Source organism: Artibeus jamaicensis, unplaced genomic scaffold, assembly GCF_021234435.1.
Source record: "Artibeus jamaicensis isolate MK-2021 breed Jamaican fruit bat unplaced genomic scaffold, CSHL_Jam_final scaffold_369, whole genome shotgun sequence".
NCBI classification, from domain to species: domain Eukaryota; kingdom Metazoa; phylum Chordata; class Mammalia; order Chiroptera; family Phyllostomidae; genus Artibeus; species Artibeus jamaicensis.
Window position 1 is genome coordinate 343,727 of NW_026522042.1, and position 27,913 is coordinate 371,639.

The 27,913-nt window shown below is 59.2% G+C and overlaps 1 non-coding gene across 1 annotated transcript; it reads left to right on the top strand.

The window, feature by feature from the left end:
- Positions 1-2,979: 2,979 nt before the first annotated feature.
- Positions 2,980-3,114, top strand: LOC119039924 (U8 small nucleolar RNA). The gene has a single exon (XR_005080747.2). It is a non-coding gene; the product is annotated as a U8 small nucleolar RNA (small nucleolar RNA).
- Positions 3,115-27,913: the final 24,799 nt, after the last annotated feature.

The window sequence follows — 27,913 nt, forward strand, 5'->3', positions numbered from 1 at the left end:
TCTTTTAAAATAACTTTTCAATTTACTTTTCCTCTTCTCCTTCTGGCACCACTATGATTTGCATGTTGGAATGTCTAAAAGTTGTCCCAGAGGTTCCTAAGCCTCTCCTCATGTTTTTAAATTATGTTTTTTCACTCCATTTTGGTTGAATGTTTATTTCTTCCTTCTGCTCCAAACTGCTGATTTGAGTCCTGGTTTCCTTCTCATCACTGTTGGTTCCCTGTACAATTTCCATTATTCCATTTTTCATAGCCTTCACCTTTTCCTCTATTTTGCGACCATACTCAATCATTTCTGTGAGCATCCTGGTTACCAGTGTTTTGAACTGTGCATCTGATATGTTGGTTATCTCTTCGTCACTTAGTTCTGATTTTGGAACTTTGAACTATTCTTTCATTTGGGCCATTTTGTCTCAGTGCACCTGTTACATAGTAAGGAGTGAAGCCTTAGGTGTTCACCAGGGCAGGGCAACCCACATGGCTGTGTTGTGGCACTGTCTGTGGGGGAGGGTCCGAGAGGGAACAGCGCGTCTTGCTCGGCTCTCACCCACTTTCGGTCACTTCTCCCACTGCCCACAAGCAGATTGGGCTCTTCTGGTGCTGACCACCCCAGTGAGTGGGTTTGTGTACCTTCTAGGACCCTGTGGGTCTCCCCAGTGAACTCTCTTCTGAGGCTGGGACTTTCTCCCACTGCCAGAACCCCAGCAGGATTTTATAGCCAGAGGTTTTGAGGCCTTATTTCCCCACTGGAGCCCTGGGCGGCGTGGTCTGCCCGGCTGACCCACGTGTGAATGTGGGGCCACCGGGTCTGCCAGCTTCCGACTCACCGCCCAGTCCCCCATGCTCCTCTTACCAGTCTGAATGAGTGTTTCTTCTTTAACTCCCTGGTTGTCGGACTTCCATACCGTTCGACTTTCTGACAGTTCTGGTTGTCTTTTGTTTTTGGTTGTTGTACTTTTGGTTGTGTGGGGAAGCGAAGTGTATCTACCTACGCCTCCATCATGGCTGGAAGCTCAGTTGAATTTTTGCCTCCCAAGGCCTTTTATTTCTAAAAGTGGATCATATGAGTGCCTTGCACAGATTGAATTGGACTTTTCTAATGTCATTCTATAGACATGCACTCAATTATTTAATTTTAAATCTAAGTTGTTTCGTGTATCACCTAAACCCCATGATGGTTCGATTGCTCCGTTAAATTGCTTCTCTCTGTTCTGGGGAGAGGAGGTGACTCCGGATTGTTACTAACGGGAATCAAACATCAACCTGCCAGAGCCTAACACTGGATAGCTTTGCTCAGTCAGCTTTTATGAGCAAGAGGCCGACACTGAGGCTGCCCGCTGGGCCTGCAGTGCCCACGCCGACTCCGCGATGCGTCCTGGGTTCTGTGCAGGTCGCTCTTCATCGCTGTATCTTCCACGTTGTGTCTTCAGGAACAGACACTTTCCGACAGCTCTCTGGGCCGTGCACTGCGAGTACCTGCTGGGAAGTTAACGTTTGTGACAGACTCTCCTGGCTTCCGGGGACCAGCTGTCAGAACGCAGCGCTCAGTGTCCTGCTGTGGGGAGGGCACCGGACCCGGGGTCCTGGCTGCCGCTCCGGACCCACCTCCCCATCAGCTCCACACGCTGCCCACAGCTGTGTGGCCACTGACCAAACGTGGTTCCCGTCCCCAGCGGGCCCATTTCCTGCTCCCGTAAACTGTAGAACTCGGGGGTCACCTTCAGCTCTGCTTCTCTGCTGCTCTCTCTGCACAGTGGCGCTGCTCTCTGGGTCGCACCTGCACAGCAGGCTGAGGCCCCTCCCACCCGGTCCCCTGCTACCAGCCTCTGCATGGGTCTCCGCAGGCCTGACCCATCTCGGCCCCCACACCCCTGGGAACGTGCGCTGACACCTGGCTGGCGGGTGCTGGGGCTCTCGAAGCCCAACGCGAAGCAGACGGGACCTGGCGGGATGCCTGCCGAACCAGACTCTGCGTCACGGCACGAGATCCGGGGACGGACCCCTGTGTCCAGGTCCTGGTCTGAAGTAGCGGCCAGCCAGACCAGTTGGCACGGAGGTGAGTTTCGTCACCTCTGTCGTCCCCTCATTCCCAGGGCCATGGACACGTGTGCAGACCTGGCCCAGCACCTGTCCGGTTGGCATTTATTCAGCGAGTTTACGCCACCGCGACAAGATCACCACATGCTCTCTGGTCTCGGTGACGTGGACCCACTACCCTTGACCTCTGGTTCCCTGCGGCCGGGCGTGCGCCGTTCCCCATCTCGAAGACAAGGGCCTCCAGCCGTCCTTGCGCTGGCCACAGGCTGCTGACGAGGACGACACCCCGGGATGTTCGACTAAACTGTGCAGACTGCCCCCTGCCCCTTCGGAACGAAACCGAAAGCCTTCGCTACTCACACGGCCACCAGCAGACAAGCCGGCACCGGGGTTTGCACTGGTCTTGGCTGCGGGCGTGGGTTCGGAGGTGACGTGTGGGATTTCCGGGGCGGAATCCCGTTCCCTCGCCTGCCTCTGGGATGCGGGTGTGAGAGCAGGTTGCCTGCAGCCTCTCCGACGGCACCTAGTTGTCTTTAACTTCATTGGAAACAATTTTGTTAGATCATATGGTGACAGCTGCCATATCAACATGCACTTATAAAACATCAAAACTGGTGAATTTCGGTCTAGCCATTTTGGTATTGACGATGGAAGAACATAAGCAACATTTTTGGCATATTGTGCTTCACTGTTTCAAGAAAGGTGAAAATGCAGCTGAAACAAAGGTTTGTGCAGTGTGTGGAGAAGGTGCTGTGACTGATGGAACGTGTCAGAAGTGGTTTGTGAAGTTTCTGCTGGAGATTTCTTGCTGGACGAAGCTCCACGGTCGGGCGGACCAGCGGAACTTGATAGTGATGCAGTTGAGACAGTAATTGGGAACAGTCAACGTTGTACCAGGCGGGAGGGAGCCAACGGACCCAGAGTATCCAAATCAGTAAAGTTATCGGCAGGTAGGATAATCCTTACCCCTTCCTCCTTTTTGGAGAACAGATACGAATACGATGATTGGAGTTCCCATGATTCGTGATTAACGACTCTGAGTAATCGGGACTTGCAAATCAGTAAAGTTATAGGTGAAAATGAAAAATGTGTCTTTTCAGAGGTCACCGGGAGTCGGTCACAGACGTGCGTGGGGAGCAGGGATGGGGGTTCGGGAAGGACGCTGCCACCGTCTCCGGCCAAGCAGGAGAGAAGTGCCGGCAAGCAGGGGGCTTCAGGAAGAACGTGGTCCCCCACATCGGGCATCTCAGAGAGGCCGGTGCGATCAACAGCCACGCAGAAGTGCCGGCGGTTTGTGTGGTTGACCCGTGGACTCCAAGTTCAGAGGGTGGCCGGCTGAGAGCAGGGGCAGAGAGCTGGGGCAGAAGGTGGAAATGGCACGCACAGACCAAGGAACAGCAGGAGAAGTCGCTGGATGAGGAGACTTGAGGCGGAGGGAGCCTGAGGGAGAAACAGCTGACGGGGCAGGTGGAAGCCTCGGGCTCCGAGGAGGGGACCCTCCCGCCGTTGGGATTAAGGAGAGAAAGAAAGGGCAGCCTGCAGGGGCGGGGGGTGCAGTCCCTGCTTTTCAACATCGTGAGAGGGGCTCCCTGGCTGACACGGGCCCACCCGCTGCCCTGCCGTGCAGGGTCCCCTCTGTGGTAAACACAGTGACTGCAAGGTGCACTGTGGGCTCCTCCGGGAACGTCCAGTCGAGCTGATGGCAGGTGTGTCCTTGCACCAGTGCCCGGCAGCAGGAGGGGCGCATGGTGGCTCCACAGGCAGACCCGCCCCTAGGACCAGGGAGGGGAAGGTAGGGGCCCTTTCTTCTTGGGGAAGGACTTCTGTGGGGACCTCGAAGAACTGGCTTCAGATCAGCAGAGAAGAAGGTGAGCTTGGGACGGGGGGCAGAAACCAGCGCGAGGAGCAAACGCAGCGTCTTCGGAGTGGACTGTTGTTAGAATAATCCAAAGGCCGCGGCGAAGACCCGAGACCGGAGTTTGTTACAAGGAGACTGAAGGCTTCGGGGACTCGGAGGAGATGGGCGGGGGGTGGGGTCCCATGGAGCCATCCGGGCGGAGAAGGCCAGGAGCCGCGTGTCCTCCCCGAAGGCCCGCTGCTGGACTCCGAGTCACTCTGACTGAAGTGACCGGTCCCTGCAAGTGACTGACGAGCAAGACGTGGTCACCTCTGGTGCGGGGCCTGTCGGCGGTGAGTCAGGAAGTCGGGGAAGGGCCCGCCCGCACGGCGGCCTTGTTCTCATCGAACCCGCCACGCCGAGCAGGGACTCGGAGTGAGCTTGGGTTCTCGACCCCGAGCCGTCCGTCCGTCCTCACGTACAGACCCGTGTGCTCACAGCCGCTCCTGCCCCGCACCCTCGTCCACACCGCTCCCAACGCCAGAGAGCAGGCGTGTCGGGTGCGAGGGAGGCAGCCGGCTCCCTTACTGTACCGATCAGGGTTGTTTCCTATGGATTTGTGGATTTTTATTGGTTTTTTTTTTTTTTTTTGTCGAAGAAATTACAAAGGCCTGTTTTCATTCTCAGAACCAGGGTCATGAATACTAAGCAGCAGATGAAAATCCATCTGAGCAAACAGCGCCCTCTCCACCCCTCGGGGCACCTGAGGCTGCGCAGGAAGGAAGCTGTCGTAGCCCCGGGGGGCGGTGCCAACTCGGGAACCCGGGACCCAGCAGGTGGGCAAGGGGCGCCGCAGCCTGGGTGTCATTTGTCCGCAGAAGGCTGTCCTGTGAGACAGATGCCTGGCAGGGGGTGAGGGGGTTGGGGAGCAGGACGGTGCCCAGCAAGGATGCTCGGTGCTGAGTGAGCGAGGCCGGTGGGCAGGCAGCCCTCCCCCCCACCCCCGTGGGTGTAAGAACCTGCTGGGAGGACAGTGAAGGGCAGCCCCCGGGGACGGCAGTGCACCGGCTCTGTCCCAGGCAGCGAGGGCGTCCTGCACGCACTGGGGCGGGAGGTCACGTAGAAGAGGGCCCCAGCTTCCCGTGCAGGACGCCCGCTGTTTTGACAGCGGCAAACACACAAAGGGAATGGCATCGCCTTGGCTGCAGGTGTTCCCGGCGGTGCAGAGGGGCGGGGGCTGGGCGGGGGAGACCTGTGGACTTCCTCCCCAAACAGAGGCTGGGAAGCTGTCCAGCACGTCCCGCTTTCCTGAGGGGAAGCGAGATGTGGGCACAGGAAGCCGTCAGTGAGGCAGCCCCGCAGAGCCTCCGCGATTGTTTCTGCAGCTCGTGCAGCAAGCTGACGGCATTGATTCTGGACCACTGGGATTTGCTGACATTCTCCAGCGAGAACCAAGAGGAACTGAGCTTGTGGCTCTCGCTCCGTGGGACATGGGGGTGGGGGGTAGCTGAGAGCCGAGCTCCCCCTGGCCCAGGGCCCCGCCCAGGCCTGAGCGTGGCTTCCGAGTCACAACCCACCCGCAAGGGGAGCACGGGCTTCCTGCTGGGCCGGCAGCCTGGGCTTCTGGGTCTTACTGGACCCTGACTTGGGAGATAAGTCATTCTGGGACCGAAGCGCTGCTCCCCCAGTGGCCCCACGGTGCCCCCAAAGCCCCGAGGGGTCTTGCCTGGCCCGCACCCTCCCTCCTCCCAGCACGGGCTCCTTCCCACCGCGCAGCCGCTCCAGGCGGTGACTCTGAACCCAGGTGGTGGTCAGGAGGCTGGTCCTGCTCTCAAACTTCCCGAGGTTTGGTCAGCAGTGCACACAGCCGTGCTGACCGTGCGGCGCCTGGGGCCTCGGGCAGACTCGCCGCTCCGGAGCCTCTGCAGCAAACCGGCAGCGGCTGGAGGGCCTGCCTGGGCCTTGGCCGAGCACAGCGGTCGGCCAGCAGACGAGGAGAGATGGTGGCAGGCGGGTGGGATGGTCTCTTTTTCTTACCGGCACAGACAAGAGAAGCAGTTTTCACCCCGATCTGGAGGCAGGACAGAAAGTGGCCGTGAGGGGGAGAGTCCGCAGGTCGAGACCCCAGCTGCCTGGACGTGGCAAGACCACAGCTCGTGAAAGAGCAGCACAGGCCCGGCGTGAGTGTGTCCAAACCCATTATTTCAGTACCTTGTCACCCTGCCCTGCACCGGCCCCCGCTTTGGCCACACACTCCCACACTCACACGGAGACACACACTCACTTCACACACACATACACCCACACTGCCACACTCACATAGCTGAGGACCTGGGCCCCGCCCTCGGCTCTGAGGGGCACCCTCAGACCCCGGGGGGCACAGACCTGTCCTGAGCCGCCCGGACTCCCCTTCCTGGTTCCCCGCCCTTCGCCCTCCTCACTTCCACTCTCCGTCTCTGGGCGACTGTGGGTTTCTGCTCTTTCTAGAGATGCTGCCGCCACACAGACCAGCCCCCTTGCTGACCGAGGGGACCTTCTGTGGCTTCCGGGCCCTGGGGTGTGGGGGCATCGGTGGGGCGTGGGGGCGTCGGTGCTCAGGGGTCCCTGGGCTGGGCTCCGGGCCCTGCGGGGTCGGCTGCGGCTTCACTGGTGTCCAGCGACGGCAGTTGGATGCTGTGACGCCCGAGACTGGGGTTCCAGCCCCACTGCTCCTTCCTGCAAAGAGCCCCAAGAAGCCGCGCAGGCGGCCGAAGGGCGGGCCGGCTGCGGCCCGAGCGCGGTCTCGCTCTGGAACTGCGTTGGGTCTGAAGAAGGCCCGTGTGTTTGTTTTTTCCTTGCTTTTTAATCTCTAACTGGGGCTGCGGCCCGTGTCCTCCTGGGGGCGCTGGGCCGCCCTCGGCTTCTCTGACCGCCTGTCGCCCCATCGCTCCCACCGACAGTGGGGACAAAACACGGTGGGAAGATGCCGGGTTGTCCCCTGCCCACGTCGCTCGGTGCTTGTGGACCCAGCGAATGGGAGCAGCAGCGAGGCTGGGCTGGGAGACCGGGCTTCTCTCAGTGTGGTGGTCTCGTCGGGCTCCCGGTAACTCCCGACTCGCCGCCTCGACCCCCCAACTCTCATGCAAAACGACTCTGCTTGAAGCAGAACCCAAATCTGTTCACTTAGTGAACAGCGTTTTGAGCTTCGAGGACCAGAAAGTTCTAGGGATTTGGGGTAAAACAAAGGCCTTTCCCTTCAGTAGCTGCAGCCTGGTGACTGAGAGAAAGGTGTCACCTGACGATTCCCGAGAGGCCTTAGGGGGGCTGTGGACAGGTTGTGAGGAAGGGGGTACACTGCCGGGCTGTGGGGAGAAACTTCCCTGGGCCACACGTCTCGGGGGGGAGGGTCGTCAGGGGCAGGAGGGAGGAGAAGGCTGGACGCCTGACACCGAGGCCCCGGGGAAGGCTAGAGGCGCGCGCCAGTCAGGCTCTGCTGGAGCACAGCGTCCATGCTGATGGCAGGGTGGGGGGTCGGCACAGCCCTGGGAAGCAGCCTCGGGGCCCCAGCGTGACTGGGGGCAGCTCTCCACCTGGTCCCGCCCCTCGATTTTGCTGACAGCCTTGTCACCGCAGCTCCATTTATCCGGGGAACTGGGGCGGGCGGGTCTTCCCACGTCCCTTAGCCATCTCCTGGCTGTGACCTCACGTTGGTGAGTCAGAGGGACCGGGAGACTCCGGAAGGGCCAGACAATAGGTCTGCGAGGCCGTTCCCCGCCCCCCAGTGGAAGGCAGCCCAGGTCTCCCTCACCTTCCCGCACGGTGGGTGGATGGCTCGTCCTCGGAAGATCAGCGGCGTGGGGGGGTCTCAGACGCAGGGCCACCGCTGCCGTCCCTGACACCACCACCCAAACCAGCCTGCCCCTCCCGCAGTGCCGCCATCACCCCGGGCGGCGGCCGCGCCCCCTCCAGCCCCTGCGGAGCTCGGACACGTCCGTCAGCCAGACGCCGGCCATGCTGGTGAAGCGAGCTGTCGAAGGGCACACCCGGCCAGTGTGCAAAGCCAAGGTCCTCTTCAGCGGCCGTCCTTCAGCGGCCCGGACACGAGCACACAGCGCATTGTGCAGACGGAGTCGGCCGGTCCGCGCCGACCCCGTGGGCTTTGTCCTGCTTCGCGATGGCGGTCCCTCACCCTTGCCCGGCCCAGGCCCCTTCAAGCCGAGGCTGGGACGGAGGCAGCTCCCTCGCACCCGGCCTCCGGGCCTCCCGTGGGGCGAAGGCCTGTCTCAAACCTCTGAGCCCGAACCTCCAGAGGCCCAGGGGCCCCGGGGCCAGTGTGGGTGTGTACGCACCCGTGTGTGAACCCCGCACGCCCGAGGCAGGAAGCCGGTTCTAGCCAGAGCCTGGGCTCAGTGTGCACAACCGTGTCAGCCGCTCCCTGCCCCCACTGTGTGTGACGGTCCTGACGGAGAGGGTGATCCATCTCCAAGGCCCGACCCCCAGGAAACGGCTGCCCCTGCGCCCTTTCTCATGACCTGCGCCCCTCGTCCCCCCGCAGGTACTTTCAGAAGACTCAGTCCGGGTGGGGATCCCCGAACAGCAGTGACGGCCGTCAAAGACGGTTTTCTCCGCCAGTATCCCTGCGAGGGGCCCCCTGCCAGGACTCTGGGTAAACACCGTCACGTTTGGGGAACAGAACCTGCCGTGTGCTGGTCACCACTTTGGCTCCATCCTGCCACGCGGAGGTCAAGCGAAGCTCTGCCCGTTCTCCAGGTCACTGGGGTCCCTCCCACAGCGAAGCTTCAGGTCGGACGGTCTGTCCCAGTCACTGTCCTGGAGAGAGAATGGGGGAGGGGAGCGGGGCTGGGCCCCCTCGGGACTGCAGGACAGAAAGCCGGTGTTGTGTTGGAGCCAAACGTCAAGGCCATTGTTTGCTGGCGACGGTTGGAGGTGGTGGAAGGACGACTTTTTGTTAGGCAACTTATTTTTGTAACTTTTGTGTTTGAGTAAAATAGTTTCAAAGTGTTTCCCTTCTGATTAGAAGCCTCTCAAGCTTGTTGAGTCACTTCTATTAATCCTACGGCATTTTAGGGAGTCAGGTATCATCTGGACAAACCTTTGCTAAGCGGCGCCGCGGTGCCGGGTCCCACCTGCAGTTACAGGTGGTTTGGATTTGGCTGAGGGGCGGGGCTCCTCCTTCGGAGGAGACCACCGGGAATAACAGCGTCAACTCTCGTCCCGAAGCCCACTCTGCGGGAGCAGCTAAAGCGTTCAACGCTTTACGTTTTTCCCACCGAAGTCTCACAACACACACGGCGGGGGGGGGAGGAAAGGCTGTCACTCGGAGAAGCAGGCGCTCAGCAGCACGAAGGCCGTGCGTGGCGTGGGAAGGAGGGCGCAGGCTCCAACCCCAGGGGGTCCCCGACCTGACGGTCGATGTCGCGCATCCTGAAGGCAGCCACCCCAGGAGACAGACGCCTTCCACTGCGATTCGCCCTCCGTCTGAATGAGTTCGAAATGCTTCCCTGAAGGTTGTGGAAGCACAAGGGACCCCTAGGGCGTCGGGGAAGGGGGGGGACCCTGAATGCCTCAGGCAAAACCGAGTGACTGGGGCGTGTGCAAGCCTCTATCCTACTTATTTGCCCCGCGTCAGCCTCCATTTACCGTCCACAAAACGCCTCTTTATCAGCCTCCGAGCCGCAGAGACCGCAGTTCCGGCGAGAGCTGTGGGAGGTGCCCCCCAGATTCCGGCACGCACCCCACCGGCAGTGGGTTTACAGGAGCAGGCCTCACAGAAGCGGGTGACGCATTTCACTGTTACCTTCGGTGTGGGACTATGGCCACTGACCCCTGTTTACCAAGGTTCGTTTCCAGATGAGTGTATTTGGGTGAAAACTCTGAGTCGGAGCTCTCGGAAAGCACCGCACAGCCGGTGGCCAGGTCAGGTCAGGTTGCCGGCCGCTCGGCAACCTCAGCGGGAGGCGGCGAAGCCACCGGCCGCGTGGGGTTCACCAGGGCTGTGCGAGGACCACTGCCCGAGCCCTTACAAATGGCTTTTCCTTCTAAAAGTGTTAATTTACGGGAGCCCAGTGTGCAGCAATCAAACGTGGAGTCTGAAAGCCCAGCATCAGCCTCAGTGTTACTCGTGTGGACTCTGCTTTCGCACAGGTTCTCAGCACAGACTGAGCGACGTTCAACGCGCTCGTCGCGGTTGTGAACAGAAACCAAAGCGTTCTCCACGCCCGACTTTGTTCAGATGCCCCCGTCCTGCCCCCGGCAGCCCAGGCCACAGGTGGTCTCAGGGGATAACGAGTGCGCGGTGCTGGGTGGGCGGGAAGGGGCTAGTGTGGAGGTTCAGGGTCAGGGCCACCTCCATCCCCAGAGGCGGGGCTTCCGGACCCGCTTCGTGAGCCCCCGCAGCCTCCTCGTTCAGGGGGGAGGGAACGGAGGCCAGAACCCCCCCCACACCCCACGGGCTCGCGGCTGACGGGCAGCAGCTCACTCGCCGTGGGGTGCACTTCGTGGCACCGCCCAGACAGATTCCTTTATCTTGTCGTGTTAGTTAATCCAAAACTAGGACAGCGGTAAGAAAAGGTGCCTTTGGGACCCACCGGTCTGTTCTTCCTCACACCTACGGGCCGTCCCTTTGTGTCTCCCTTTCCTGGTTTCTACAAGGATTTTTTTAAATCATAGTATTGAAAAAAGGATTAAATGAATTGACATAAACACATAAAGCTCATAGTGTAGCGTCTCAAGCAGTTCTTGTTTCCCCTCCGCCTTCAGGGTGTGTCTACAAAAGGGCCAGTTTCAGGACTAGAAGAGGGAAGAGTCCTCCTCCCTCAGTCGAGATGAAAATGTCGTAAATGCAACGTGGCCAGGAAAACGGGCCAAAGAGATTTCAGGTTCTGTCCATAGCGTCCAAGTATTTTCCACAGTTGTGATTAATATGCATGTATCATTTAAAATGACTTCATCCACTCTTATGGACAAAGTTTTTCCTTTTATACATAAAACGTCTCTCTGAACTGCCTCTGAGGCACCTGCCCCAGCCTTTCTGTGCCCGGGCTGAACACGGCGCACACCCCCACCTCGCCCCTCACCCCTCGGGCACCAGCACCTGCAAAGCTCCCAGGAGGCGGCCAGCGCCCGGCTCCGCCCTCTCTGGGCAGCGATCAGCACCCTGCGTAGCCCCGCAGATCCACCGTGAGGACTCCTGATGAAAATAAACTTCTGAAGGCACATACCATGATCCTAACTTCTTTTAACTTCCGACACGTCTCACACATTATATCAGGTTGTCTCAACAGACTCTTTTAAATACACGGACGCTTCTCAGGGCTGGGCCCCTTCTCGGGTGTCCATCAATCGGTCAGTAGCTCTCTCGTGCTCACTCAGAGCCCTCGGTCCGCACCCTGCCAGGAGAGTGTGCGCACTGAGTCAGCGAAGCCCCGGGCTGCCCGTCGCTGGGCTTAAACACGTTGGACGTGGAGGAGGGACGGGTCCCTGAGAATTCGGGAGAGGCCACGTTGCTGTGTTTCCTGACGTAAAAAACAAAACAAAACAACAAACCGACAACTTGGAAAATTGGGGGAGAATTAAGGTAGAAAATAATAAGAGGTAAATTAAGGCAAAAGTAGTACAAAGGAAAAAACAGGACATCAACTCCAGTTTTAGAAAGTAGGTCTACATGGTGAGGAAATGTAGTCAGCCCTGAATTCACACTTATATGTTCACGTGAATTTGACTTTCCCTGAAGAAAAGGGAATCCAGCTATTATCTATCTGAACCTACTTTAAAAATACGTATCTGTGCCTAGAAGAGGGGTGGGGAAAAGCAGCGAAATGGAGCCCCATTCTGCATTCGGATCTTTGCGAATTTGCAGGTGTAGATGATGAAGGCAAGTCTTCATTAAAACGGAGACAGTGTCGTGTGGGCATCGGAAGACGGCTGTTGTCCTGGAAACCGCGCAGCCGACAAGGCAGCGGGGGCCTGAATCTGGAGACTGATGTCTGTCCGCCCCGTGGTCTATGTTTAACCACAAGGCCACCGCTTTCCCCGGTGACATCAGCAAGCAGTTCGCACATTTCAGCCGAGGCGGACAAAGATGGTTGACATCCCTGCAGGCAGGCGAGTGGGAAGAAGCCCAAGAGCATCTGCCCCAACCAGCAGGGAGGTGACAAAGTGACGTCCTGGGCTGGGCTGAGAGGCGCGGGGCACAGGCAGCCTCTGCTGGCCAGCGCTCCCTTCAGTGCTGGGGCGGAGCTGAAGGCACACAGAAAATCACTTCAAAAATTAGCAAGACAAGTGCCTGAACGGATTCCACTGCACTGAGGGGCTCAAAGCTGCCTCCAGCTCTTCCCGAAGTGGGTGCTGACCACCAGCAGCAGGAGAAAGTGGGGCTGGTTGTCACGGGGAGACACGGGCTGGTTCCGGGGACTTCCTATGGGCAGACCCAGCAGCCTCGCTGAGGAAGTGAAAAAACGCGTCTGTTTCTCTGCGCAGCGTCAGCTGCCACGAAAGCACTCATCTGGGTTTTACAGTGTTTGTTTTGTTCGATTGCTTGCTAGCTTTTTTTGTCATTATTGACGACTGTCTCTACATAGTTATTTTATTAATTAGGTTTCATTTCAATGTCGCCCTTAGGTGACAGGAACCTGACTCAGCCCTCTACATTTAGGAAAAGTGCAAATGGCACGAACCCAGAAGCGGAGGTTTCTGTATTCAGCCTCCGTCCCCCACCGCGGCCCCCCCGGCCGGCAGGGCCGGTCTCCGCTGGGAGGACCCGCAGCACCCTGGGCTCCACCTTCCGCAGGCCGCAGCGCCCGCTGCCCCCCAGCCTGTGACGGTCAAAACTGTCTTTACGCATCGTCAAGTGGCCCTGGGGCTAACGAGCCTGCTGCTGAGAACCGCTGATTTAGGTCACGTGATTAAAGCCAGAACAATTAGTGGAAAGTTATGAATAGAGGCATGAAGTAAAAGAGAACTGTCACGGCTTCGAGGAAGCAAAGTAAAACAGTCCTGTGGGTTACCCGCTGCCATAGCCTGATTCCTAGAATTTTCACCACGGCCTCTGAGGTCCTAGATGCAGCCGAATCGTCTGGGAACGAGAAAGAGCTTTTCTGCTGAACCCCCGGTTCCCAGTGATGTCATGGGGCTCATCTGGCCACACCTCCCAGGTTGTCGGTGACAACACGAGACACGTGGGGTCGAAGGCCTGTGGGGGACACGCAGCGATGTGCCCCTCTCTCTGCGGGCACTTGTCCACCTCCCGGGAGATACAGGATTGACCTCCACTAGGAGACCCCGAGCCGAAGTGTTCAGACGAGCAACTGAGTAACAAAGTAGATGGAATCCTTCGTGGTTGGAGTGCTTAAACAAACAGGATGTGAATGTAACAGAAATACAACATTCCGATCGAAAGCAGCTATGGCAAAGGTCTTTTAAAGGCAGGCCCTGACTTACTCTGCCAGACGCTGCGACTTTTGCCAGTAGCTGGGTAGAGGCGGCAGCTCTCTGTTTCACCCCATTATGCTGGTCTCGGGGTTCACGCTGAGAGTGCGGAATGGCAGGTAAGCGTTTTTTGGCCGTGAGCCGTAAAAACAGTGACGCTACCGGAGAACATGAAGTTTTATATCTCTGAGGGCAAACATAGCTGCCAAGTTAATATTTTTGGAGCAGACTTATTTTTCACAAACTGTACTATCCGTAGGGAAAATCAGAGAGAGGTATTTCTAGGGCGACCTTGGCCCTGGTAGAATGACTGCAAGAGACTGTGTGGGCTGCCTTTTCAAATGTCCTGAAAGTTAATAAACTGCTTTTATGAGAATGTTATTAATTTCCTGCTGAAATTTTTTCTCAGGTGTCCCTGAAGCAATGTTACAATAGAATACGTCAGGGCAAATTAAATAGCTAAAAAAATGACTCGTTTTAGACTTACATTTCATTAACTGGCTTTGAAATAATCACTCATTTGTTTCGATGGATGCAAAGCACTTCCGTGTAAGAAGCAGCAGCTCCATTCTGCAGTTCCCTGTCTCACATGGACACCGAGCAAGCCTGGCCCCCTCGGCTTGGCCCTTCCCACAGGCGACAGTCGAAACTCCTGAGTTGTGCGTGTTGGCAAAGCACACAGTAGGACTGCGTGCTGGCAGGCTGGGGTGTTGCTGAGGGTCTGTGAGGATCTGGTAGGAAGGAAAAGTCTGGGGTGGTCGTGGGGCAGCTCCCCCCAGGATCCCCCTGTGGCTTCAATCACAGGGCCCCGCCCGCCCCTCCCCCACACCCCTGGCCTCTGTCCCTGAGCCAGAGCTTGGGGACTATGCTCCGTCCCAGCCTGGAGCCGCCAACCCAGGCTGCCCTGGCCAGTGCACCACCAACAGGCAGGAACAGGCTGCTGGTCTGTTCAGGCCTGAGCCGCGAGGCAGGACGGTGGAGACACAGCCCTGCCCCGCCACCCCAGGCTTTTCCTCCACACGACAGAGCTGTCGCAGAAGTTAGGATAAAACAAAGGCGCCCTACTCCCTCCACCCCTGCAGTCGGTTTGCTGCACAGGGCCTTTCGGTGCCTACGACCCCGAAACGCCTTCCCTGTGTGGGCTCCACGGCCGGGAATCAGCGACCGGCCGTACCGCTCAGCAGTTTGCACTTAACGGTCTGTCCTGCGCGCCCCCACCGCCCAGCAGTGGGTGGCCCCCAAGTGCTCACTGGCGGCGGAGTGTCCCTGGCAGGGACGCGCCAGACGGATCACAGAGGCCTTGTCGCTGGGCACTGGGGCGGCCTTCCGTCTGACGTGACTATCGACAGTGAGTAACAAAACTGGAACCAACGTCCTGAAAGGCTCGGGTTTTCACGTGTCGGCTTCTCTCCTCTGCGCACTCACAGGACCGGGGCTCCGGTCACTAACCTGCCCCCCGGAGAGGACGTATCCGGCACGACGGTGCACGGGCGTGGGTGGCTGCCTCCAACACGTCACCCCCCTTCTGCTGGCTCAGCGCCAATGCGCACGAGGACTCGGGGTGCAGTTGGGAAGGAAGACAATCTCCAGACGTGGCCTCTTCCGCGGCCCTGCCTGCTGGTGCGCCCGCAAAGCGGCTGTGGTCAGGCCTCGCGGGCAGGCGGACCCCAGTGGCGAACTTTGGCAGCGTGCACAGTGCTCCTGGGGTGGAAGCTGAGCCACGAGGAAGAGCAGGGGGCTCTGCCGTGTCCACGGTGCTCAGCAGGGGCAGGCAGCCCGGCGAGGGGGCCCTGCGACCCGAGGCCCCTCTTCCCAGTCCTGCAGCCTCTCCCCGTCCTGCGCAGGTGGAACCAGACCGGAGCTGGGTCGTGATGCTGCCCACACGCTTGTCAAGGCTCTGCGAGGAAATGAGCTCTAAAGGTTGAATTTAAAAAAGAAGCGGAAACGCAACACTGTGTGGGAGGGAATGTGTCTCTGAGATAGTCAGTGGCTGTGAGCGGAAGGTCTGTTGGGAAGTTGTCACCCCTCTTTGAGAGTCCCCGACAGACAGGTGACGGATCGCCCGCAGCTGGCTAGTCAGCCTCGGGCCGTGAGGCCCTCACGGAGACGGTTTGTGCACCGCACTCCCGCTGGGACCCTGAGAGGCGGTGGGGCGGGGGCAGTGGGCTCTGCACACAGCAGGTGGCTCATTCGCACCCTTGGCCGGCTGGACCGACGTGGGTCGGCCGGTCTCCTTCTGAGCACGACAAGGAGCCACCGGAGGGTCGCAGGCAGGGGAGGGACGAACGAGCACTTCCTGGTTTCTTGGGGGTCCCGCTCCCTGGGCGGGTGGGCCGGTCAGTCTCAGGGTTTCCCTGGGAGTCTCGTCGATACCAGTGAATCGCACCGGGCGGCTCAGGTGGGGCAGCCGGGGCTCCCTCCACCCGTTGCTCCTCCAGCTGCAAAGCACAGAAGGGCCACCCCGGGGCCCCCAACGCTGTGACGGCACCTGCTCGGCCCACGGACGCTCGGAACAGCAAAGCCTCAGGAACACGTGTGGCTGACGCTTCTCTCCCCCCAGTTCACGAGTACACGCGTATTGTTCCTCTGAGTTGTTTTTTGTCTCTTTTCTATTTCAAGCACAATTTTATCTCGAATTTCCGAAGGGCTAACACGGCACTGAGGTTCTGACTCAGTCACGCCGCTGTTTTCTGAGGGTGACAAAGCCTTTCCTTTTCCAGCTCTGAAAGCAAATCTATTTTTAACGGCTTCACCAGGACCATCAAAACAACCTTTCACAAAAACAGCTTTTGACCAAGGCAACTGCTCATCTCTTTGCTGAGAGTCGAGAAATAAAGCAAAAGTGCCCACGTGCTGGGGAACTGAAGCTGAATGTGACGAGAAGTCCAAACACTGGTGTTTTTTCCTGTTGGGCTAAATAAAGCGTCTGCCGACTCCCTGGCGTTTCCCACACACGGAGGGGCCGGGGCGGCCCGGCCAGACCTCTGTCCTCTGGCCGTTCGGCAGTTTGGTTTGCACCGTTCTTCGTGCTTCTGTGAAGGAGAGTCCACCACACACAGTCCCTGCGACACTTTCTCCGCCAGACAGAGTCCGCGGTTCATGGATTCTCCTTCGAAACAGAACGGACGGCACCCTCCGTGTGCGCCTGAGGCACCAGGGAACCCGCCCGGACACCGGAAAGGAAGCCGTCCCGGCTCGGGGAGGGGAGGCTTGGCCGGCTTCGCAGGGTCCCTGGGGGTCTGAGCAGAGGCGTCGGGCAGTGTGACCGGAGGAGAGTGGATGGCAAGGAAGCCACACTGCGACACGGCCCGGGGTCTGTCGTCTCTACCCCCCCCCAGGATGGGGACCGGACTCCTCTGCTTTGTTCCCACGTGGGGGCTACGTCCTCGATTTGTGAGGTTCTGTCCTGGAACGAATGCCTCACAGAAAACTGAGCACAGGGCAGCAAAAGGACACAGAGAAACGATTGTCTTTTCGTAGCCCCTTTCTGCACGGAAGCCCCGGGAGACCTGTGTGGTGAGAGCAGGCTGCTTCGGGAGCGATACTTGCTTGGGAGGACGGTCTCGTGGGCTGGGACAAGCTGCCAGTCCCCTTCTCCGCCAGGGAAGCAGCGCTGGTTGTCACACGGAAATCCACACCCGTGTCACCCGAAGGCTTCACCGTCTGTCCCTTCCATCGTCAGAGCAAATTCCGTGAGCTCTGAATCGGCAACCGGACCTCATCGGTGGAGACTCGAAACTGCACAGGCCCCGGCACTCGGCCACACGGACGCCGAGGGTCTGCGTGGGGCACGGAGAGGAGTCTGGGGGGGGTTGCACATCCTGGTTCTGGGACTGTGCCCTGCCGCGGGGAAGCCGTGCACACTCGGAGCTCGCTTCTCTACAAAGTGAGCTTACGGTCAGATGCCATCTAATTGCGGTGACACAGCCAAGGACCCCCCACATCACCGTTGACAGGGCAGCCCAACCAGCGGGGCGCAGCCCACGGCTCCTCCCGGTGCCCAGACAGCCTGAGGCCCCCAGCACGGGGCTGCTAGACCCCCGTCATGCATCGAACTGGGGCCCGCGGGTGGGCGTGGGGGTCTGTCTCAGCAGGGAAATTCCTGCTCGGGGTCACACGGAATGAGTCTTTCTTCTTGGGGCCACAGGCCCGGAGAAGGGCAGGTGGCCGCCGCCCGGGAATCACTGCTGCTGGCCCTCCAGCCGAAGGCTCCGTCAGCGACCACTTCCAGCCACTAACTTCAGAGTCACGCGGAGCTTTTAAAACATGAGGATTCCCGGCCCATCTTTCTCCAAGAATCTGGCTCTGCAGTCGGGCTCACAAACGAGGTTTTCAACAGGCAGGTCTCGTAACTGTGGTGGGAGCCGCGCACATTCCCGCGGTCACGGCTGCAGCTGGCCGGTTCACCGGTGCCTTCGGACCGAGGAAAACCCGAGCAGGTGTCGATCGGGAAACAGCCTACGGGGGCCACGTAGAAAGGCCACAGGCGAGGAAGGGAACTCGTGGGCGCCGCGGGTGGAGACGCCGCGGTCTGCCCGGCACCGCGACTGCTGCCCTTCGGTTCCACCGGCCGCGCCAGGCTGCCGGGCTGCCGTGCGGAACACCGCAGACTGGGCGCCGGCAACGGCAGAGACTCTCGGCAGCCCGGCCAGACGTCTGCGACCGGGGCTCCGAGGTGGGACCCGCTCAGCTGCTCTCAGCTCCGGGGACTCGGGCGCTTCTCGTCCCGGAAGGCAGCGCCCCACCTCACGTCTCCAAGTGGGGTCAGGTTCGCAGCGCCGAGGGGTGAGGTTGCAACATGCTTTTGGAGGCCGCGGTTCAACCCGTAACCGCCGCAGACGGAGATGTTTACTTCGCTGTTCACGACACGGGTGTTAGAGACGGAAGAGAGGCTGGGCTCCGCGGGGTCGGGGAACCCCACGCCCCACCCGGCGGTGTGAAGCTCCGGAGGTTAACAGCACGAGAAGCCGGCTGGGCAAACACAGTCCCAGCCGAGGCCTCCCGGAGATCAAAGCTGCGCAAAGCGGCAGCTCTTTCTTTCTGACTCCAGAGAGAACGTGGTGCCCGTTCCCGTCACAGAAGATTTTTCTCCCCGCTTGCTTTGGCCTTGAGAGAGCCGGGTACTGAGAAGCACAAGCAGGAAGGAACTGACGCTGTCTGTGCATCTTAAGAAAACAAAAGACCAAGAACTAAAGCAGCACTGACTTCAGGGCTCAGGGGCTGTGGCCAGACCGGCCCATGGGGCCCAGCGCAGCGAGGGAAGGGGGACCCTTGGCAAAAATCTGCCGACCACATCGCCGCGAAGGCAGCAGGACGCTGAGCCCACACTGGCCTCCGTGAGCCCTGCGGCTGCTCGGCCCTGTCTGCAGGGAGCATCCCGGCCTCCGGCCCTGGGTTCAGGGGAGGAGCCACAGCCTGGGGTCCGGGGGGCTCCAGGTACCCGACCCCCTCCGGGGCCTCCTGGGGGTGCCTGGCACACTGGGCTGGAACGCCTAGGAAGCCAGCAAACACTCAAGGACTGGTCAGCAGCTCAGATGTGTCCTGCCGTCCCCAGACGCTTCGGGCAGTGGCACAAAGGGGACGAGGCCTGTCCTCGCATCTCAGTCCACACCTTGCTCCTCAAAGTGCACCTGGCCTTTGTCAAAGCCAGGAGAGGCCACGGTCCAAATTCAGAGAGAGAGAGAGACTCTGCTCTTAACTCAAACCTGTAGTGGACGGGCTCTTCTCACTGCTGGTCTGGACCAGGCTCTGCAGTGCCCCAGGTCCCCGCGGGCACCACAGCCCCTGAGAGAGCCCTGCAGACACCCCCGGGCATTTCCAGGGGCGAGGCCATCGTCCTATCAGGAAACAGCCATGGGGTTGCCTCTTTCTGGAAAAACCTCTTTGTCTGGTTTCATTGGCGCGAGCTACAGTGGGTCCGGACCCACACATCCTGACGCATGAGGCCGGCTTGCTGCCTGCAAACCGCAGACGCAGTCTGCAGCTGGCTGCTGGATGGCACCCTGCCACTCGCTCAGTGCGGCTGCGGCTGAGTCTTCGCGATCAGAGCCCAGCGCCCAGCGGGCTGGCCGTCCCAGAGCCTTCTCAGGGCTGCAGCTTTGCCCGGCCTCGCCGTGGCCCCAGGGCTGCCTCCCGGCAGGGGAGTCTGTTTCCCTCGGTCCCTGCCCAGCTCAGTCTCAGTGCAGCCGGGCCACCGAAGGCCACTGAAGGCCCCTCCCTGGAGGGAGCGCATCCGCAGCTCTCACGGCCCCTGCACCCGTGGGAGCACAAAGCGTGTGGACGCCCAGGAATACATTTGGGCTCGCGCGCATCCCTCTGGGCAGGGCGCAGACTTGGGACACCTATTTGCCGGGTCAGCGGTTGTCACCGGTGTGTCCCAAGAGGTTTTAAAACATGCAATGGCCACCTATTTACTTAGTCAGGGGCACCAACCTCTTCTCCCCGAGATCGTCAAAAAAAAACCCGACAACAGCCAATGCAATAATAGCTGTCCAGTGTGAATAAATCAACATTACACCTATTTTTGTCAGATTGGCAAGAAACGCGCATTTTTGGGGAGCCGCAGGACTGTCGTCATTTGCACGTGTGCCCTGAGGTAAGAGGCTGCGAAGCGCCAGGCCCGGAGATGCCCTGATCCCGGAACGGACCTGTGGCAGCTCAGCTCATAAAATGCACTGAAGGGCCCCTTGCAATGCGTAATTATCCCCGTTAAACACCAGGGGAAGGGCCCTGGAATTTCTCGCTGGGGTGGGGCCCTGCGATCTAGCGTCCGGTTCCCCGGGGCCGGCTGAGGCTGTGGGGTGCCAGCCGTAGACGTCCGGGCGGACACTCCCCTGTGCCTGAGTCATCTCAGCGAGAACGGGCTGGAAGGGGAGTTGCAGGCCTGTGGGGACGGGCAGTGGCGTCCCCTGGCTGCACGGTTTTGGCCGGTCACTCCGTGGCTGGGCTTACCGCAGTCATCCCTCCAAAACCAGTAAAGGGGATCCCCAAGTTTTCCTCACCTGCCAGGTGTCCCTTAAAGCCGCAGAACAAATGCTCTTGAAATCAGTTCCTCAACTTGCTCTGTAATTGTCTCATTCGTGCCACAAGCCAAAGCTGGGGTGGTTTGCGTGGCTCACGGCACCAAGCACTTCGAGCCCAGGTTGTGCCGGCTCCGCTCCCCGGGTGCTCGTCCTGGGCCCCTGCTGTGCAGGGGTCCATGCCAGGTGCTGCGGGAGTCCAGGCAGGTTGTGAGAGCCCCCACCTTGGGGGGGGGTCGCAGGCCGGAGCAGGTCAGAGAAGAGAGCAGGCGCACCGAACGCACAGGCCGACTTGGGTTCAAGTCCCTGTTCCCCGCACTTTCGGGCCGTCCACACCCAGTCCCAGATGTAGCCTCCCGAGTCCCCTTCTCCCTCCCGCACTGGGGACAGCCAGTGGCAACTGCCCAAGCAGGGGCTGTGGGACGGAGCCCGGTGAAGCCCTTCAGGCACTGACCCCACAGTGGGGACCAGCACACAGCAGCCGCAGGATGACCACCGGCAGCTCTGGGCTCAGGGTCAGGGGCGACCATTCAATTCAATGAGCCGCGAGCCCCGTGGTCTGCAACAAACAAACGAACAAACCTCCTCTAGACCCGCCTTTCACGACAGAGGTAGCGAGGCTGACTTCAGAGGGGTCCCCACCGGGACGGTGCCCACCAGTCTGACGGCAGCAGGTGCTGGTGACGCCATCGTGGCCCCGCGGTGGGAGGGACCCCGACCCGGGGACCAGCGCCCCCCGAGGTGGGGAGCGGGAAGTATCTGGTCTCCTACCTCCCCCTCCCCCGCTGCATTCCACCGGCCGCGCTCCCTGCGTTTCCACTCGGGGACAGTGGCGGGCACAGCGCTGTTTCGTGAGCTCTCAGATGCGGACACCACACACGCCGCAGTCTGGCGTGGTGGCCAGTAGCAGGGGGATGCAGGGTTTCCCACCGAAAGTACTTGGATTTGAAACAGGAGCTGGTGTTTTCCGAAGAAAAACGACGCTAAACCCTGCAGGAAACACTGACTAGGACGGATGACAGCCTTGCAGGGTCACGTGAGAGGGGCCAGTGCGCAGGGCCGAGGGTCAGGCACGTGCGGAGGCTCCTGGAGGACTTCTCGTGCCCAGCGCCCCTGACGGGAGTGACTGGGGAGACGAGGAGCAGGCGCAGAGCTCGCGGTCGCCCCAGGCTCCTCTGGGCACCGGGACCCTTCGTGCAGGGGGACGTGCGCCACCTCCAACCGCCACGGTGACCGACGGAGAATCTGCTTGGGCGGCACCCCCAGTCCCCAGACGGGGAGAGTCCCCTTCGCCCCATTTCTCACCTGTTTTTGCTTTTTCCTGAGTAATCACTTTATGGAAGTCCCACGAGATGCGGTCCAAGCCACGGGAGCCCTTTGCCCGTCACCCCTTCCCTGGCAGGAGATGGGCGCCCCGGTGGCGGCTCCGGCCGACCCCACGGCGGGGGCACGAGGCGGGGACGAGGGATGGAGGAGAGGCTGGACCCGGGAGGAGCTGGCCGGTGGGATGCGAGGCCGAGGCTGGGCCGCGGCGTGGGGAGCAGGACGGACGAGAGACGTGGGCCCGGGGCCCTGCTCCCCAAGTCCTCTGCCTCCAGCGGTTCCTGCCAAGGGGGTTCTCGGCGGATTCCCAGCCGTGCGGCCGTGGCAGGCAGCCCACTGCGCCCCCCAGTCAACGCAACCAAAATGGTCCAACCCCCCCGAAGCCTCGGCTCCCTGACTGCGGAAGGGGGGCGACAGGATGATGTGATCTCAGGGGTGGACCTGTGCGGGAGGGACAGGGCGGTGTCACTGGGCAATCACTCAGTGCTGGTTCCGTCACCACAAGGGCTGCTTTGCTGGTGACTCGAGTTGCAGATGACACTCAGAATGGAGGTCGTGACCAACAGGTTAGCTGCAGGTGTCACTCGGCCGAGACTTTTACCTGGACCCTCGTCAGCTCCGCCCAGAGTCCGGGCAGAGCCCAGCCAAAGGCCCCCACCGCTGTGCAGGCTCGGGCTCGGGCCAGGGCCTTTGTGGTGGGTCAGCGAAGGGGTCGGGGTTGCAATCAGCCCGAGGGGAGCACGCGAAGCCCACTCTCCCTCACGGAATGACTCGAAACCCTGTGAGGGGCAAGCTGTCGCAGATGTGGCCGCTCCCACTGGGGACCTGGGACAGTCGCTCAAAAGGCAGTTTCATCTTGGAGCTTCAGAAAACGTCACCTTTACCCGGAAAAGGCAGGTTGAAGCAGGTCAGATCAGAGAGATGGCCACTCCAGACATTAACGGGTGCACTTGTGAGCGTCTCGGACTTCTGAAGAACTGCTAGACCGAATGATGAGACTGTCGTCCACCGACCTTTCAAGCCCCTGCGGCTGAGCTTAGCCCTGCCCCTCCCGCTGGAGTCAGGCAGGACGGACGCCACGGAGCCAGGGGCCCGGAGCCCTGGGTCCCGCCGGGAGGGTGCGGCCTGTTTTCTGCCTGCGGTTGTTGTGGGAACAGAGAGGGAAGAAGCGATAAACACTGCGGACGAGGTCTGGCCACCCGATTAATCACAGGTCATTCTGAGGCGCAGAGGTTCCTGGGACACCGTCGGGGCCAGGCCGCAGCGTGGAGGCCCCCGAACGGGCCGCACTTCCCAGGAGAACGGGCAGGAGGAGCCTGTGCGCCCGTGAGGTGGGAAACCACTGCCGGGGTCACTGGGCTCGAGAAGTCGTACAAGGCAACTTCAGGGGAAGTGGGAAAACCTCCTCCACGTCCCCGCCAAAAAACAGTTCAAGGAGCCAGGACAAATTTGCCACCTTTCAGAGTCCGTAACAACAGCCCTAGTGACCAGGGGGGATAATCCTGGGAAACGAACTTCCTCATTCGGAAAGCCGGCCCCTGCACCCCTGGCCCCCAAGACCCCCGCCCGCCCGCCCGCCCGCCCGCCCGCACACCTTCCCCGGGAGCTGCGGCCACAGGGGGAGGGAGGTCCCAGAGCAGCGCACCAGTGAGCTCTCTAACAGCACGATTTTTTCCTCTTTGAGGTATTGGAGGAGGGAGGGGGTGGTGCATACAGGTCGCTCCCAGACTGTCATCTTGCTCTCACCCTAAAAGAACCCACGTGACTTGAGTATTTCTTCCCTTCAGACCACACACGGGCGCCTCTAGGAGCAGTTGGTGGCCGCAGGGAGAGGCGGGGGGGGGGGGCAGCCGCAGGGGGACCGCTGCTCCGTCCACCGCTGTCAGCTCCGGCTCTTTGTTGCAGACCCAGGAGTCCAGGTCAGGGTTGGAACTGGCTGTTGAGGACAGACAGACAGACAGACAGACAGTGGGAGGAGTGTGGATCTGGAGCTACAACAGTTAAGGACAAACAAACGGCTCTGCGCTGTGGCTTCGGAGATCCGAGCCGCAGCGTAAGTCACACCCTGCGATAGAATGTGGTTGTGGAACGGGAAGGCGGCTTTGCAACTTTTGAAAGAAATTTCTAAAGCAAACATATTATTATATCCAATTTGGATTTCCATTCACTAGTAAACGCTGGCCACACCCAAGGGGCGAACGTGTAAACCACATCCTCAGCAGCGGCCAGAGCCTTCCCTCTCCACCTGCACTTCCGGACAAGACGTGAACGTAAGCCCCCAACACTTAGAAACAGTCTCACTGGTGTTTCAACAGCTAGAAGAGCAGATTTATTCTAGTCCGATCGCTAACCACGTTAGATTTCAGTCTACATTTCCCTGTGCATTGCCACAAAACCACTGTCATCTGCCATTTAGGAGTTGGTCTGAAATGCATTCCATTATGAAATCTGTGATTTTCAGTAAATTAAACTGTGTGTCTTTACCCGGTCAGTGTGGGAGTTTGCAATTCCTTTTTATATAATATGAACATTGCTAAAAATTACAACGGAGTGAAATCCAATCTTTCAATAACATGAACTATAACCTTATCTCGACAGTAAAAGATTTTATTAAAATCGCTTCTTACTCAGAACCTGGAAAAAATGATGAAAAGACGGAAAAGTGCTAAGATGGTTGAGAACAGATGTTACGAATGTGATTCTTAAGCCAGAAAGTTTGGAAAATGACGATTTAAAGTGACTCGACTAGACTGGTGCGCCTCAGGTGGTTGGACGATTGTCCTATAAACTGAGGGTGCAGGTTCGATTCCTGGTCAGGGCTCGTGCCCAGGGTGACGTGACTCCAAGTCCTTCCGGTCCTGGGGGGCGGCAGTGAGTTCCACCAGAGGCAGGCGTGTGGGGGGCGGGCTCCCTTCCATGTTTGTGCTCGGTTTTTGGACACTTAGATTAATGCCACTGGTAAGCACTTTTAAAAATCACGTACTCTCTGAAACATCAAACCACTATCACCCAATCTCACTGGAAGACGAGTATGAAACAGTGATTATCAGTGATTCAAAACTGGCCCGTAAATTATATAAAAATACGTGTTTAAGTTATTTTAGTCAGAGTATGTTTTGAATTGAAAGATGGCAGGAACCACGGCCAGGATCTGACGGACAGGTGCCCGCTTCCGAGCAGGCCTGTTAATTTAGCGGCGAGCATCCAGCGCAGTTACGGGGTCTCCCTGGTTCGGGGCATTTCTCCCCTTCGGCCCCTGTAGCCCAGTGACACCGAGTGGAAATCGAAGGTGTCGGTGCAAATTCCGTGGCAATGACATGGGGCAGGGAAGCAAGGTCCTGAAGGGACCCGCCGTCGTCTGGAAAACCGACCCCCAGGTGCGGTAGCTGCTCTCAGGACCGGCAGGTGGCGGCTCAGCCAGAGCCCGACAGCGGGTCCCCCCCAGGGTGGCTGTTCACAGGGTGGCCGTTCACAGGGTGGCCGCAACTGGCCACGCTCGCCCACGCTGGCCGCTTCACGGGGCCTCCCCAGCGCTGTTGGCCCTCCCCGTGAGTCAACTGCAGTTCTGTCTGGTGCTCCGACATTCAAGGACACACAGGAGAATTTATACCAGTGAGAATGTGGGGTTTATGATAGGGAGGAGTTTTAATCAACTTTTGCACACAAGCTAAGAAAAATCTTTCGAAATATTCAATCACTTCACCACTGTTGATCAGAACAGCGGTTGATGACGGCCCTGGCGACCCGTGTCACCCTGGAGGCTGCGATTGTCCCAGAAGCTTGTCCTCAGAGACCCTTGGGAGGCTGGTGGCCTAGTGTGTCCGTGCTGCTGTTCTAAGTGCCACAGGCTGAGCAGCTGAAACAACAGAAATTTGTCCTCTGACAGTCCGGATGCTGCAAGTCCAGGGTCAAGGTGCTCCAGGGCAGACCCCTCCTGGCCCAGGCCCCTCCCTCTGGCTTCTGGGCGCCACCTGCCCCCGTGTCCAACTTTCCCCTTTTTATAGAGACACCACCATATTGGATCAGCACTCAATCTAACGACCTCGTCATAATGTGATTATTCTCTGTAAACACCCTTCTCCAAACAAGGCCCAACACATTCCAAGGTCCTGGGCATACGGACTCCGACCTACTGGGGACACGCAATTCAACCTACACACTCGACTTGGAGCCAGAAGCACCGGGGATAGTAAACTCCGTCTCCGAGGAAGTGCCCGGGCGTCACTGGGGCCCCGGAGGGCGGGGCGCAGAGGCCCGGTGGGGAGGGGCCGACCTGCACACAGACGCTCGACGGGAAAGCCCAGACGTGAACTCGGGAGCGAGGACTCGGGTCCTGGGAAAGACGTGCAGGTAAAACCGTAACCGATGAATGTGGTTAGTTTTTCTGCCCAATTTCCGGCCTTGTGCTCACCGTGGGCCCGAGGGCACATCTCAGGGTTGCCGCCCGGCTCCCTCCAGCTGCCACTCCCAATGCAAAGGAATCGGGTCTTTGTTTACATGTGTTTTGCATGCATTTCCTCTGTGCCCTCTGAAACGGGACGAAGAGACAACATGTGATGAGAAATAACATGAAATGTATCAAAGACCGAAGCAGCTGAGCCCAGAAGGGCGTGGCCGCCACGTGTACGAATGGACGCAACCCTCTGGGAACGTGTCCTCTCCCGCGGGGGCCAGCAAACCGCCGCCTGGCGCCTGCCTGGATGTGCAGGCCGGCAGCGCCGTCCGTGGGCTCGGTGTGACTGAGACACAGCCCTGCTCATGGATTAACAGGAGCGGAAACTCCGTGGACCGAGCAGTGAGCCGTGTGCGGCTCCTTCTACGTGAGGTGCCCTCTCTGCCTCCTCCCACCCAGACGGACTCCTCCCATCCCCGGGGAAAGAGAGTCATCCGGACATTTAGGGACGGGCTCCCGGGTCCTGCGGGACCGAGGGAGGGCTGTGACACCTGCCTGACATGCAGGACGGGGCCTCACTCTGCAGTCCGTCACACGCCTCGTCACACTTAGTTTGGGGGTGAGCAAACAGAGGCTCTGAAAAGTCTTGCAACTCCTCCGAGTTGATTTTTCCATGTGACAGACCCAGAGATTGGATTCGAGCCTTTCCGATTTCTAAGAACAAGGGTTGCCGAAGAATGAGACTGTCTGGATCGGAGACCCTCGGACGAGACCCCGAGTCGCCCCCGTTGTACTTCAGCTTCTCTCAGGGTGGAGCGGGTGTGGGGGGATGGGGAGCTCTTGTCCTGAGGCAGGAAGAGAAAGGGAGCCACGCACACTTGGCCGCACTTAGGGGCGCCCTGCGTGAGCCCTCAGAGAGGCCTCACCCTTCCCGTGGACGCCCCACGCCCAGGGCGGCTGCCACCACTAAACCCACCTGTGACCAAGCGTGTTGGCCTCGCTCTGCCTGGTTCACCCGGCTGTGTGGGATGCGGCTTCCCGGGGAGTGTGTCTTCCAGGAAAGCATGTCTTACCCTATGACGGAGACCTCTGCGGCGACTGAGGTTCCCCCAAGTCCACACGTCCCGCCGGCCAAGATCAGCCTGCAGGTCTGAGCCCCAGACCCGGCACTGGGGCTGCGGGTCCCTGCTCCCACACCTGCGGGTGTTCCGGTTGGGTCGGTGAAGGCCATCGCCCTGCTGCCAACAAGTGAGAACAGACGTGTTTACAAACGGGACGCGCTCAGGACCTGGGTATGTTCCTTCCCCCAGCACGGCTCAGCGCAGGGCCTCGGGCTGCTGCTGACATCGGGCTGGTCAACAGTCCGTCTGGTTTTTTTCCAGACGATGGCTCCAGTGGTTGTCTCAGTTGTCTTAGGCAGCTTCGTTGTCTTTCACTTCATTCGAAACAGTTTTGTTGATTGTGTCGTGGCAGCTGTCATACCAGTGTGCATTTAAAAAAACTTATCAAAATTGGTGAATTTTTGTGCAGCCAGTTTAGTATTGAAGATGGAAGAACATCCGCGACATTTTCAGCATATTGTGCTTTACTGTTTCAAAGAAGGTGAAGACACAACAAAGTGCAAACAAAGGTTTGTGCAGTGTGTGGAGAAGGTGCCATGACTGACAGGATGTGTCGGAAGTGGCTTGTGAGGTTTCGTGCTGGAGGTTTCTTGCTGGACCCTGCTTCATGGTTGGGTGGACCAGGTGAGGTTAATAATGATCCAGAATTGGGGACAATCAACGTTCTACCACGCAGGACAGAGCCAACGTACTCAAAATATCCAAATCAAAAAAGTTATTGATGAAAATGAAAAATGTGTCTTTTATTTTACAGAAAA